Source organism: Pongo abelii, chromosome 17 (genome assembly GCF_028885655.2).
Source record: "Pongo abelii isolate AG06213 chromosome 17, NHGRI_mPonAbe1-v2.0_pri, whole genome shotgun sequence".
In the NCBI taxonomy this organism is placed as follows: domain Eukaryota; kingdom Metazoa; phylum Chordata; class Mammalia; order Primates; family Hominidae; genus Pongo; species Pongo abelii.
In genome coordinates, this window is record NC_072002.2 from 75368427 (window position 1) to 75379077 (window position 10651).

The window sequence follows — 10651 nt, forward strand, 5'->3', positions numbered from 1 at the left end:
CCACATCCTGTCTCTGGGCCCCTTTGACATGCTAGCACCTTCTTGAATTATTTTCCCCCACATTTTCTTACTTTGCCTGTCTAGAAGAACTGTCTTTAATCAGATGATTATCTTTCACCCAAATAAAGATTCATTTTTCATGCTCATCAAAACTTGCAATATTCTCAGAGTCAGTATTTTCTACTCATGTGCTATGATGTATGGGAATTTAGATTTTGAAAACATAGATACCAAACTGATATCAGATCTATTAACTGTGCAACCTTAAGAAAATTTCTTCATTTCTCTGGACATGAGAGATTTCATTTGTTAAAATAATTAATCAGATTGTGATCTCTGAGGTACCTTTTAGTTCTTTCACCTTGTGCTTCTGGATCTTACTAACAGAAGCCTGAACCTCAGGCCTGATTGGTGCCTGTTCTACAAGAGCAAGCCTGAGAGGCTTCCTTCCTGAGATGAGCCTGAGTCCAGTTTTGAAGTCCATGCGTCTGGTGGGAATGTCTGCCTCTGCTGACTAGTTGTCCCCCATCTCGGGTTTCATTCCTGATTTTCCTCTCTGTCTTTGACATACATCTGGCTTCAGTTTTCTCCTGGAATCATTCCCTACCTTCCCCCAATTAAATAACAATTATCTTGCCTGCTGGCTCAGGTTTTCAATCCAGGAGTTTAATTGGAGCCTGTGTCAGGAAAAGCAACCGTATTAAGTTTAAGTAGTTGCTATGAGGAACGTCTCTAATTAAGCCTTGTAAGAATTAAAAGATTGTAAACTGGATATCATTTGAACTCGCACCACAAAGGTGATTGTCTGCTTTGCTCACTAATAAATTCATTTGTACTGGCAGTCATTGTGGGAAACCAATTTTCTCTTTCTTTTTATTTTATTTTTCACAATTACCATTCCTAAAAGATGCCACTAAAAAGTCCTTCTTGGACATAATAAGTCAATCTTTGGTGTCTTCTATCACTGGTTGCTGAATTTTACTCTCCTTTGCTTCAAAGAAGGTGATTTTAAAGGGGCTTGAACTTCTAAAGGAACCAGTCTTATCTGCTGTCTTTTTATTTCGTATTGATCTAGAAAGGAAGCTCAGCAAGGAAAAAAACTAGATGTGATTAAATCATGGGAAGCAATTCTTTGAAAGGACTATTCTTGATAAGTTGTTGAGATTTAATTTTATGTCTATTAAATATTAGATCATTATATTGGCATATTGCAATCATTAATTGGATGTAACTAATTTGATTTAAGATCTAACATCATTATTTTTATTATTTAATAACTCAATAAAGATTTAATAAAATGAATAAAATGACAAAGTGATTGAATAATCATTTTAGTCACAAATTGAGCCCTTAGTGGAAAATTAATCTTTGGCCTCTAATTTACTGTAAGATTGTTCTTTAAAATTTAAAACTAAGGAAAAAAGCTAAGTATTCATTTTCAAGGGCAATAAAAAGTTTTGTAAATACAGATCATTCTTCTAATTAGTACAACTTACAACTTTCTGTTCTAAGAGGAACACCTAAGCAGCATTACATGAGCAGCTTGAGCACTTGTTAAGCCGTTTCAGGTGAATACACACAGTCAGGGTGTATTATCAGCTTTAAAATCATGGACAGGGTTTCATATTAGATCATTTCCATTTGCCTATCAGACACTGGATTGGCTGGTGAAAAAAATACATATATGTTTATTTCAGAACTCTTCAGAATAATACAATTCATGCTTTTCAGGACTTGACTATCCCCAAGGTAGTTTTGAAGTTCATTGCTTGTCTGCATTCCATTGTGGTAGCCTCCAGAAGTCGTAAGAACTTCCTGCTCTCCGCTTTTCCTAGACTCCTGAGTACAGAATATACACTACCACCATTACCAGACACCAGCCCAGTACTACAGAGTACAAGCTCTGCAGGTGAACAGATGGGCATGAATTCTGCCTTCTCTATTTACCAACTTTATGCCTTTGGGAATGCCACCTGGTCTCTCTGAGTTCCAGTTATCTCATTACAAAACAGGGATAATAATACATAGCTTCATCATAAGGTTGTTATGTATTTCAAATAAGATAAAATACAGTGTCTAGTATGTTTCCAGCCTCCTAAAAATGATAGCGAATACTATTTTATTCTTGGAAATTCTGACATTAGTACTCTACATGGAAAACTCAGTCTAATTATCCTGTATCATGAGAACGATCCTAGCCTGCTGTGAAGCAATAATCTGAGCACGAAACTCAGCAGAGTTGATCATCATTGCTAGATGATTTTCTTTCTTATTAGAAATTCTATCCCTAGATCACCTGGGAGGCCTCTACAACAAAATCTGTGAAAGTGACTCATAATTTTGTTTGATTTTGAAAATGGTCAAGTAAAATTTATAAGGAAACGCAAAGAAATTTAAAAATACAATCATGTTTACTTCCTTGATCTTTTAAATGTTTTATTATAATTTTCAAACTATGTTGTTGACAACAAAACAAACTATGTCTTATATAGAGAGTTCTTGTTAAACTGCTGTTTTTCTAAATAGTACGCTCATTAATACAATATTAGGAGGTGAAGAAATTCATAATAATAATTATCATTCACTTCCACTCACACACACCTTGAGAAGAGACATTTCCTTGTTAGAATACTTTTTAAACTGTGTTATGGAATAGAGTCATTTCTGAAAAGTTTGCTGTTTTTCCTTTAAATGCTGCTGTGCCAGGCCTGACACCAACATATAACTATTCTCTACAGTTGATTTATATGCAAGTAAGAGTTAGGAGTCTTGAGCAAAAGATACTAAATTTTCTCCTCATCTCCTTTTCAGTTTCTGATGGCCTTGAAATGTGCTTCTGTATTAGCTAATCCAAATTCATTAAAAACATTCCTTCTCACATAGAAAAAAATAAATTCTGTGGGGAAAAGAATTTACAATAAACTGTCTTTAAAATGTTTATTTATAAAATTCGTAAGATGATGACCTAGTGCAATAAAATGCACTGACAACTCAGGTTATCCCAGATGCGTCCTTTGTTTTATCTTTTCCTCGTGGTAGAAGATTGTATTTTTAAGCTAAATATTAGAGCACATGAGCAGATATTGAATTTTTGTGGTATAATCTCAGTGTGAGAGATGTGCTGGTAAGCATAATTTGGATGCAGAAATATTGATATCTCTATTATATTTATAGAATATATGGTAATAGAATAAATGCTATATAAAATTTTTGACCAGGCACGGTGGCTCATGCCTGTAATCCCAGCACTTTGGAAGGCCAAGGCAGGTGATCATGAGGTCAAGAGATCGAGACCGTCCTGGCCAACATGGTGACACCCCGTCTCTACTAAAAATACAAACAATTAGCCGGGAGTGGTGGTGTGCGCCTGTAATCCCAGCTACTCGGGAGGCTGAAGCAGGAGAATCGTTTGAAATCGGAAGGCAGAGGTTCCAGTGACCTGAGACTGTGCCACTACACTCCAGCCAAGGCAACAAGAGCAAAACTCCATCTCAAAATAAATAAATAAAATTTTTGTATGAAGATTGTCCCAGAAAATTCGGGACATATTTATTGCCATTTCTGTTGTAGGTCATACAAATTTCATGCTCATGTGGATATCCTTTATGTATACATTATTTGCCCTTTTGAAATGTAGGTACTTGTTTTTTACAGAAAGTCAATACAATCAGTGGCTGATAGAGCAGTGCTGAAGATCATAAATTTTCAGTAGGTGCCAATATCCACGCATAATGTATTTCAAATGAAATATCTTTTTAGATAACTTCAAGTCACATATATGACTAAATTGTATATGTATATGGTTACCATATACAAATTACATATATGATTAATGTATGCATGTACATATTTACATATAACTTAGTTTTAAAAGTAAAACAAAGAATAAGTATTAGAAAGCTTCAGGTAGCTGATACTTTTCATACTTGTTTATTATATAATTTCATAAAATGCTCTCTATAGATTCAAAATACTAATTTGATTTGTGTTCAATAGTCACCAAAACAGAATTACTGAAATAAATATTAGAGAATGATATCACTCAATTATGGCCAGCACGTAGGGAAATCATTGTCATCAGCTGTTGGTCAAAGTGTAGATAAATACGACTTTTTTTTCAAAAGCAATTTAGCAGTATGTATCAAGAGCTTTAAATGGATGCACTGCTTGTGGTTACTTTTTAAAAATATATTCCAACAAAGCACATAGTTGGATTAGGCAGAGTGTTATATACAAGGTTGCTCAAAACAGTATTGCACTAATGAAAATGTGAAAAAGATTAGAAAATATTTGAATGCTTAAATAAAGTATAATAGAGTAATTCAAAGAAATACTTTTGGCAATTTGAAGTATGAAGTAGATGCATATCATTGATATAAAAATGTTCATTCTAAATTTTAAGATAAAATGGTTGCAAAGAGTTGGCATAGCATGCTGCCATTTAAAAAATATTGTCATAGTATTATTAATACAGGAAGCGACAATTATTTCTTTGTGATGGGGTTGGCTACAGAGAATGGTGAGAGTTAAGTGTAATGAGAAATACTCAAATTCCTAAATTAGACAATAACATCTCTCCATCAATAATGATCAATCTCACTTTAAATTCACAATTCCTCCCTCAAATAGTTTCTGCAATCCTATGTGAGTTCCCCAACTCACTCTCCCACTGTTCTATACTGCCTCTCTCTCATCAAACCTTCACTAGTTCCTTTTTCTTTTCCCCATACTCTGCTGATAACCTTCTTAATTCACTAGAAAATGTAAGCAATTGGAAAAGGGCCTCCATCTGCTTCATCTTCCAAATCCATCCTCCTTACCTGCATCTGTACCCAGACGCTCTGCCCTGCCTCGTATTTCTTTCTTTCTTTCTTTCTTTTTTTTTTGAGACGGAGTTTTGCTCTTGTTGCCCAGGTTGGAGTGCAATGGCACACAATCTTGGCTCACCTCAAGCTCCGCCTCCCGGGTTCAAGCACTTCTCCTGCCTCAGCCCCACCGAGTAGCTGGTATTTCAATGGATAAACTGTGTGTGCTGCTATCCAAGACCAGCCTCCTCCTGGGTCTACTTTGTAGCTGTCTTCTCTTTCTCATCAATACCAATTTTTCCATCAGGATTTCAACTTGCAGTTTATTGATTGCACATCACCTCACAGCTACTGTTCCACTTCTCCGTCACTCTTGACTACAAAACATCTTCAAATTGTCATCTATCTCATTGTCTCTTATTCTTATTTTCCTATATGCTCTGGAATTCCCCTCAATCAGGCTTTTATCACTATAGCTATTCTTGTCAATGTCACCAATGACTGTGCTCCTCCCTCATGGTCATTTTTCAGTCCTCCTCTTTCTCTCTTAGTCGTAGTTTATACCTAAATCATTTCTTTCTTCTTGAACCACTTTCGTCGTTTGACCTCCAGTGCACCATTGTCTTTGAGTTCCTTCCTGCTTCACTGACTGCACCTTCTCCGGCACTGTTACTGAATCCTCCTCATCTCCCTGCCCTTTAAATTTTGTAATTCTATTAGGATCAGTCCTCATTTTTTCTTTCCTTCTCTGGCTATAATTACTCTTAGGTGATCTCACTCATATGATATTTAATATATATTTCATTGTGTCTTTCACCTCAGCTTCTCACTAACCTCAGACTAACAAGTCTCACCTCCACCCTACCCTCACACCTATGCTTTCCACATCTTGTCCTCATGTGATCTTTCCCACCCCAATACATGTAAACTCCAACTAATCTGTGGCTTCGGCTAAAAAAAAAAAAAAAAAAAAAAACTGGAATCACACTTGGCCTGTCACTTTCTCTTACATCATCTCACGTCTCTCACATTCTCTGAAATCTCACACCTTCTCTTACAGCTCAAATCCAGAAGCAAATCCTTTTGGCTCTGTCCTAACAATATTTCCATCATCTAACCTCTTCTCAACACCTTTGCCGTCACCCAAGTCTGAGTGCCACCATCCCTCATGACATCTGGATTATTATTCATCACAGAGATAATCATCACTGGTGGTTTTACTTCTACCTTTGCCAACCTATAGTATTTCTGTAACATAGCACTCAGTTGGGTCCCTTTGAAACACACAGCAGCGCATCTCATTTCTCCAGTTCAATGTCTCTAATGGCTCTATCTGTCTCTCTCAAGGTGAAAGGCAAAACGCTTGAAATGGCCTATAAGGTTCTATGCAATCAGCTTCTCTTATCTCACTGAATTCAACTCTTTCTGCTCACCCCCTGGCTTCCTCAACTCCACTTGCTTTGAACTTCTTGCTGTTCTTTAAATACAACAAGTAAATCCAAACCTCAGGGATTTTCCTCTTCTAGAACTCTCTCACCCAACTCATTCCATATGATTTATTTTCTCACTTCATTTTGGTCTCTGCTGTAATTCCTCTGATTAGAAAGAGCTACCTTGACCACACTATTTGAAATAGCACTGCTCTCCTTCCGTCACTGTCCTCCTTATCTGACCAAAACTTCAGAGCTTGTCATCACCTGACATAGTTTATACTACGTATTTATTGTCTATTTTCCTCAACTAGAATGAAAGCTACATGAGAGCTGTGGCAGGTTTTGGTCATTGCTACATGTCCCATTTTGAAGTTGTAAGCTGCTTCTCCACAACTGGGCCGGATCACCTGGAGTTTGGCCTATGACTCAAACCAACAACTCCTTGCAGATAAGCTCAGCCAGAACCCACCAACAGAACCTGTCAGCCAAAGGTGACCCTGGGCCTTGTCCTTTGCTGGCAGGGCCATCCACTTTTCCCCCACTAAGTCTCAGGGGCCCATATCCTCTCCAGGGGGATGTCCTCTTTCTAATCCTCATACTCAAACCATGGGTATTAAAGTTTTTAGGTAAGTATTTTAAAAAATTTGTCTAGACTATTTCTAGAAATGTGGTAGGTACTTAGTAATAATTTACAAACAAATTTGACTAATATTATATAAACAAATCTGACTAATATTATTAGAACATTGGGAGAATCACATGCAAACACACAAACTTAACAATTGAGCTATAATAACTAAAGGTCTGGAAAATATCTGGAAGACAAACTGGGCAATGCATGTAAAGTTTCATAGGGTATTTTGAGTAGGGGGGTCATATTTAGAAGACCCTAGATGTGGCCAGGCACAGTGGCTCATGCCTGTAATCCCAGCACTTTGGGAGGCCGAGGCAGGTGGGTCACCTGACGTCAGGAGTTGAAGACCAGCCTGGCCAACATGGTGAAACCCCGTCTCTATTACAAGTACAAAAGTTAGCCAGCCATGGTGGTGCACACCTGTAATCCCAGCTACTCAGGAGGCTGAGGCAGGAGAATCGCCTCAATCTGGGAGGTGGATGTTGGGCCTGGGTGACAGAGTGAGACTCTATCTCAAAAAACAAAAAAAAAAAAACAGAAGACCCCTAGATGTGCCACAGCTTTCCAATAACTAGAGTCTATAAATGTAAAGATACTTTTGGAAGAAAATCTAGAAACAGAGTCATAAATGTAACTTTAATGTGAAACAAGCAAACTTTAAAATTTTGTGTACAACTCACTGTTGTCATTTTGGTAATATTGTAGTTTTTGACCACAGAATCAACCTAATACATTATGAAAAAGCTTTTAATAAATACATTTTGCTTCAAGAAATCATACTTATGGATGAGTTTAGCTTTGAGCTATGATGAATGTGAAGGTTCTATGATCTGTATTTGTTGTCAGATGACTGGTACTTTCATTTGGGCGAAAAGTACAAACTTTAAAAAATAAATTCAAACAACTGTTGCAGCAATACATCAATTTGAAGTGCCCAAATCACTTGCAGTAATATGTAAAGAATGCCAACTTAGGCCGGGCGCGGTGGTTCACGCCCATAATCCCAGCACTTCGGGAGGCCAAGGCAGGTGATCACGAGATCAGGAGATCAAGACCATCCTGGCTAACACAGTGAAACCCTGTCTCTACTAAAAATACAAAAAAATTAGCAGGGCGTGGTGGCAGGCGCCTGTAGTCCCAGCTACTCGGGAGGCTGAGGCAAGAGAATGGCGTGAACCCGGCAGGCGGAGTTTGCAGTGAGCCAAGATCACACCACTGCATTCCAGCCTCGGTGACAGAGGGAGACTCCGTCTTAAAAAAAAAAAAAAAAATGCCAACTTAAATATGAAACTAGAGTTGTTAAGAAGATATGATTAAGTGGAAATCTATTGTCATCATCACAAGCTAAAATATATGTGAGATGGTAAAATAGAGAAGGCTTGTGCATCATCTACGACATCTGAGTTTTAATTGTACACATTGGCAACTAAGAAACTATGTTCTAATTTGTATGGAAAGGCTTTATTTTTAGTTTTATTATTTTAGTTTCTTGCTCATTAATGTTTCAGAGGAAGTAAATCTGGAAAATCTGTGGGTGGTTTTATTTGAATCAAAATCCCATATTCTTGATTATTAAGATAGACCACCTTCTTTTTTATTCTTTGGAACTTTATGCTGATGCCTTTTGTGTTAGTCTGTTGTCACACTGCTAATAAAGACATACTCAGACTGGGTAATTTATGAAGGATGAGGTTTAACTGACCCACAGTTCCTCATGGCTGGGGAGGCCTCACAATCATGGCAGAAGGTGGAACTTGTCTTGCATGGTGGCAGGCAAAGAAAGAAAGAGAGCATGTACAGGAGAACTCCCTTTATAAAACCATGAAATCCTGTAAGACTTATTCACTATCACAAGAAAAGCACATGAAAGACCTGCCCCCATGATTCAATTACCACCCACTGGGTGCCTCCCATGACACTTCGGAATTATGGGAGCTACAATTCAAGATGAGATTTGGGTGGGGACACAGCAAAACCATATCACCTTTTTAAATAAATTCCTGGTGAAACTACTAGTGATTATTCTTGAGGGGACATCAGAACTGTGTTCAGTTAATTGCTGAGAATCAACTAGGTCTGTGATCTTCTGCAAGTTATTTATGGTTAGTGAAACTAAGTTACCATATGTGCAAAACATGTATGATACAACTGTTGGAGGGTTGTTTTTCACATGCTAAATGAGATCATTTTAGTAACAATTAAATGAAATTATTTTGCTTGAGTTTACAGTGATACAGTACATAAATTATAGTAAGTTTTAAATAAAAGGGTTAATTCATTTTCCTCAACGTCTCTTACGAAACTAAAGAGTCTAAGGCTTATCTGATATTTAATTTTTGTCCTGATGGGTTTCAATAATTTTGTTCCTTCTTGTGCTTTTATTTTAAATTAAGAATCTACAAATTGTGTCCTAATTTAAGGTGGAACTTGTTTTGCCATTTCCAACTTACTATGAAATGTTTATAAAAATCACAAGAGTTCCAGGGAAACTTTTATTTTTACAATGATGGAATAAGTGGTACTGGATTAGCCCTATTGCCATAATTTAAAGAAAAAAAAAAACAGGCAAGTTGTATGAGGTTCTAGTTTACAGGCTTTGGACAATAGGCAAAGCAAGACTGTTATACGTTATTAAAGAGAAACTCACCAAGTGAATCCCAGGGTCAATGTATAGCTCTCTGTGTGGGCAATTTCTTGACTCTAGTACAAGGAGCTAGAGCTGAAACAGAATGCTCTCTCCGAGCTTCTAGAAATCAGACTGCAGGGTTTCTGAAGCAGCTGGAATCTACAAGATAGGATTCCAGAGAAGAGGAATCTGCACAGAGGAGAAGATGCAGAAGGCTTTCTTTGGATTAACCTGTCAGTCATGAGTTCTATCTGAAAGCTGGGCAGTGCATATTCACAGACTATGAGAGGCACACCAGAGAATGATTACTAAAGGGGTAGATGGGAGTAGAGATGCTAGAAGGTAAGTAGTGCTGAGAGATGTTAAAATTTGAACCAGCCAGAGTGAAATGACTTTGTTAACTCCTGCAGACATCAGACTGTGACAATAAAAATGTCACTCAAAATAAAAAAATTGTGAAAAAATGGAGAGAGAATTTGGAAGTTGAGTTTTAGTAAGTGAGACTGGCGGGGAAAATACTTTGGGCTTTGCACAGATTTGTCCTAATGAGACCTGAACACAAGCATACAGAAATTTAAAGTAATCACCTAGTAAATAAATGCCTGTGGGAACTAAAATCAAAACGCATCAGAGAAAGTTAACATGATTCAGACTGTAATTGATACTTGTTACAAATGCAAATAAAAAGAAATATTTGACCTGCAGTCAAGGAGAAATGCCATTCATGGAAACTGAATCCAAGATGGCCAGTATATGTATGTTGAAAGATTTAAAGGAAAAAATATGGTTATAATGAGAGAATAAAGTAAATCTCAGCAGAGAAACAAACACCATGCAATGAAAAATCTGGACTAAAAATGTAATAACAAATTTAAAACTCACTGCGCATAGTTATCAGTGTATTCAAGGTGGCGAAAGAACAGAGAACTTGAAAAGACATCAGTAGGAAGTGTCCTATCTGAAGAATGGAAAAAAAAAATGATTGAAGTTAAGTGAAGAGACCCTCAAGTACCTTTGTGGAAAACTGTAGGAAAATATCACTTGATCTAACATTAGTGTAACTGTGGTTCCAAAAAGATAAGAGAGTTGAGAATGGCACAAAAATAAAAATGAAAGGGGATGTATGGCCAAAAATTTTACCAGTTTGATTGAA